This window comes from Lactuca serriola, chromosome 9 (genome assembly GCF_051521515.1).
Source record: "Lactuca serriola cultivar US96UC23 chromosome 9, Lser_US96UC23_V15, whole genome shotgun sequence".
Lineage (NCBI taxonomy): Eukaryota > Viridiplantae > Streptophyta > Magnoliopsida > Asterales > Asteraceae > Lactuca > Lactuca serriola.
In genome coordinates, this window is record NC_136416.1 from 202,517,366 (window position 1) to 202,522,098 (window position 4,733).

The 4,733-nt window shown below is 35.2% G+C and overlaps 1 long non-coding RNA gene across 1 annotated transcript; it reads right to left on the bottom strand.

Annotated features, from left to right (window-relative positions):
• Window positions 1–1,388: 1,388 nt before the first annotated feature.
• LOC145074131 (uncharacterized) lies at window positions 1,389–2,332 on the bottom strand. The gene is made up of 2 exons (XR_013691715.1): window positions 1,942–2,332; window positions 1,389–1,838 (listed from the first exon to the last, which is right to left on the bottom strand). It is a non-coding gene; the product is annotated as an uncharacterized LOC145074131 (long non-coding RNA).
• Between the last annotated feature and the right edge of the window lie 2,401 nt (window positions 2,333–4,733).

Genomic DNA, 4,733 nt, shown 5'->3' on the forward strand with positions numbered 1-4,733 from the left:
TACAGCTACAATGGCGACCCGTTTAGTTAGCAGTAGTTCCGGACCTCGGTCTGATGCAGTAGTTAGAGTGTTTGATGTCTTTGTCATTCAAGCATGTTTCGTGCTATATGTTCTGGACTCTGGTCCAATCTAGTATTCAGTATATGTGTTCATGCTAGTTGATATGTTTATGCTATGTTATGATTCAGTCAGTTCCGGACTGCGGTCCGATGCAGTCAGTTCCGGACTTTGTTCTGATGCAGTCAGTTCCAGACTTCGGTCCGATGCAGGGGACAAGGTCCCTCTGGACTTCGGTCCGATGCAGTTAGTTCCGGACTTCGGTCCGATGCAGTTAGTTCCGGACATCGATCCGATACAGTTTCCGGACATCGGTCCGATACAGAGGGCAAGGCCCTGGTTAGTTTCCGGACTTTGGTCGATGTAGTGTTCAAGGCCCAATATGTGCTTTATATGTTATTGTATGGTATCTGGTAGTTTGGGGGAGCTCACTAAGCTTTGTGGTTACAATTTTCAGTTTTTGTTTCATTTACTTCCGCTAACAAAGGAAAGAGCTCGGGTTGATGACATTGCACACACCACAGCTTTAGTTTATCCTGGGAGTTTATTTTGGATATTACCTTGATTGATTTCGATTAGTTTGACATGGTACTATGACATTTGAAATGCTCATTCCGCGGTTATATTATATATGATGTTGTTTTTAGTATTATTAAAAAAAAATGGGTCGTATTTTGGGTCGTTACACATCACGATAAATAAATATATATAAAATGTATTGTAGTTTTTATTGAAAAATGTTTATAACTTGTATAACGACAAGCCAGTATATATATATATATATATATATATATATATATATATATATATATATATATATATATATATATATATATATATTGGTGTCCTTTGCGACTTCAAAAGATCCAAATTAGTCGTGTAATCACAATGCATATATGTTATATAATTAAAATTATATAACAATATATATATATATATATATATATATATATATATATATATATGTCATGTAACACTTCCAAATATCAATTAATATATATTGCAAAATTCGGACACCTATCATGTATAAATATTCAGTTTATTTATATATTTTACAAACACACATGGAAAAACTTATAAGACTAGTGTTATTAAATAAAGAAGTCAAAGTAGAGCAAGCCCCACCTACCAAAAAATATGAAAGTGTGTAAATATTATGTATGTATTATCGTTATAAAATGCCTCCAACCAATATACACATACATACAATAAGAGTATGTAAAATCTATTAAAAATTTACATCCATACCAATCAATAAATTCATATACAAATGTATTTTAAGTGAATCAACACACATTACATACATATACAAACAAATACATTATAAAAAATACAAAATGAAACGTATACTATTTACCCTGAAATTGACAGCCAAACAAGGATGAAACTTATACACTGCTCAACTATTGTACAGTTTCCTTCTAACCTTCAGCTTATACAAAACCACAATCAAACAAAGTACAAAGATAATAATAAAAATTAAAAAAAATAAACACTCAAACACATTGTATCATCTTCTAATCGTGAACAATCAATAAGAACAACACTTTCTTTTTGTTAATCCATTTTCATTCCCTGTCAACTGAAACAATCAAACACTCAAAAAAAAAAAAGATTCATCCTGTTCTTCTTCTACCCTTTTGGTGGAAAACAAACAACCAAACACTTTTTTTTCTCAACTGATTATCTTTTTCGTTTCCTGTCAATCGAACCCTCCCAAAAACACCCTGAGAGTCGCTTTAACTGCTACCTTCTTCTTTCATTGAGCTGCCACCAGTGGACTAAGAACATCACAATCCAAACATCCATTGATTATTTATCAAACATCAACACATAAAATAGGAAGAACAGGGGAGGCTGCCGTAGCAGCCCCCATTCGCTTACCTGCTACTGATCGAAATAACAGCCCCACCCTCGCACTCCTCTTCCCCTCCCGTTAAGCAAACCCACCGAACACCACGTCATCGTTGCTGCTCCTGCTCGCGACGCCTCCCAGACCCCCTTCGAATCTCTTTCCCCTATGCAGCTACTTTGAAGACAGAAGACGAGCAGCCCCGCTGCTTCGTCTCTGCCTTCTCGTCCGAGGTCACCGCCGCCTCGCTGCTTCGATCCTTCTCCTTCTTCAATCTAGTCGAACTCCGGAGGCCACCACCGATTGCGAGTCGAGCGACGAACCTTCGTGCTCCCTTTTGACCCATCGACTGGTCGTTCACGTTTTCCATTCATCTGTGTTCTTCGTGTTGACTGCTTTCAAAGTTTCAATTGTAGCTTTCTATTTCTTTTGCCCGATCGAACAAAGAAACAGGGGCTTAAAAGCCCTAATTTAATTTAGCTTGTTAAATGACCAAACTACCCCTACTGTTAAATCTTTATTCAAAATATGTCCTAATCCCCAAATAATAATCTCATTTATTCAAAAACAACCCATAACTTCAAAATTATCAGCCAAAACAGTCATATTTATTGAAGAAGTTACATATCAACCCTTATAATTTGTTCAAGTTATGAAACCAGTCCCTCCTTGAATTATTTTACCCAAATCAGTCCTATTTTGGTTAATCAAAATTACCAAACAACCCCCAATAGTTTATATTTGTTACGAAATGGTTCTGAGAGTATTTCAAAGTTCAAGAATGGTAGATTTTGATTTCTCATGTCAAGCTTCCAAAAAATTAACAAACTCCGAACAACTCGAATTTACGCTTCAAGGGTGAATGCTTAAGGCCCCTTTTAATATTTTGTTTATACAAATGAATTTACTTTTTATGCTAAAATACAATAAATCTAGTTTATAAAAATATTATCATTTAACAATTTTCCAAATTGTTATGAATAAACTAGTAAAAATTCTCCATATACGTATTATGGTTATTTTATCATGAAATAACTAGTCCACACGACAAATGCTACATGATACAAAATTTTATGATTTGTATCTGACATTGTATATTATAACAATCACGTTATGAAACTCTGTAGTATTTCAAGGATTCAAATTATTACTATGCATGTTTATTTTATGTTTAGGTATTCAATGTTTATACATGTATATATGTTCATTAATTTGAAAATTTCATTTTTATAAAAGCAACCACACCACACTTTTGCATACCCAATGTTTATACGACGATATTCATTATGCCAAGTTACCTAATCACAATTAAGTTAATTTTGAGAGTTATTCACAAACTATTTAGTTAAGGGCATTCTAGTCAGGCGTTATTCATTAGCTAAGTTTAAGTACTTAGCATACTTGTGACAACTCGAAATTTCTATCTTGTACAAACCATTCAATTCAATCAAAGTCAGACTTGTTTCTGCTAACTTTTAGCACTGTTCAGAGTTTGTGTTGAGCATTCTGAGCCTAGTACACCAAAGAATTAAGTGTTTGGATGTGTCAACTAAAGTACCAAACCATCAAACAAACCATAAAGCCTCAAATGAGGAGTTTACGGCCAAGACCCATGAGTTTATGGCCGTAAACTCATGGTTGCCTTAAATTCCTCCCTATAAGTATGAGCCTTGGCCATTTTCTTCACTTTTCCCATTTCTAAGGCTTGGAATCCGATTTCTCTCCCAAGGATCATAAGGTTGTTGCTTCCAAACTTCAAAATTGTAAGTGATTTCCTTCCTTTGTGAGATTATACTCCTCTTATCCTTGATAACCCATTGATTCATACCTGGATTTCATCTTTAAGACTAGTTCTTCATAGATTCTCAAGAACATCAAGAACACTTAGGTGTTTTGGGCTGAAAACACCTTCCTTATGCCTTCAAATCATAAGTATCTACCTCCTATACTTGTTAGTTCGTTAGGATGTTGGATTAAGGGCTTGAAATCAACTTTTCCCCAATAACATAAGGTGTTTACGGCCAAGAGCATCTCCCTTGGCCGTAAACCCTAATTGTTGGTGCATAAGGACCATAACTCCTTCCTAAGGCTTAGCCATGAGACTATATCACTTCCTTCAAGATTGTAAGACCTTAACACACAAAATGGTACAAAATACCATGATTTTACGTCCGTAAACTCATTGGGCCGTAAACCCATGGGCCGTAAACTCATGGGGGTATTACCATTTGGGCCGTAAATTCTTATGTGAGGCCCTACACCATTTATACAAACAACTCTACTAGTAAAGTACAATAGGTATAGCTTAGGAAGTCACTACTCACTATTTCTAGTACAATGAAACATAAAAAGAGTCAGTTCATACATTAGACAATACATACTATTACGAGAAACAATACAAATATACTATGATGAGAAACTAAGAGAATATACTATTATGAGAAACATAACAAATACACTTTAAAGAGAAACAGATAGAGAATACTAAAACGAGAAACAATACATACTATACACTATACAAGAGAACATACTATGATGAGAAACAAAGAGAACATACTACATACTAGACAGAGAGAACATACATTACACTAGTACATACAATACATATACAAGAATTCTATAACATAAATGTGAGTCACTACTTCGGGGCATGGCATCACTGCTATGGCTCGTTTTGTAACAAGAATCTCCTAGAGGGAGAGCGTGAATTTGTGTATAGATCTATACGGGACTGACCGTCCTACACCTTGTTGCTAGCTACAGTGGGACCTGCAGGTATATGGGTGATGAATGTCATACCATTTCGACATCTTTGAGCATCGTG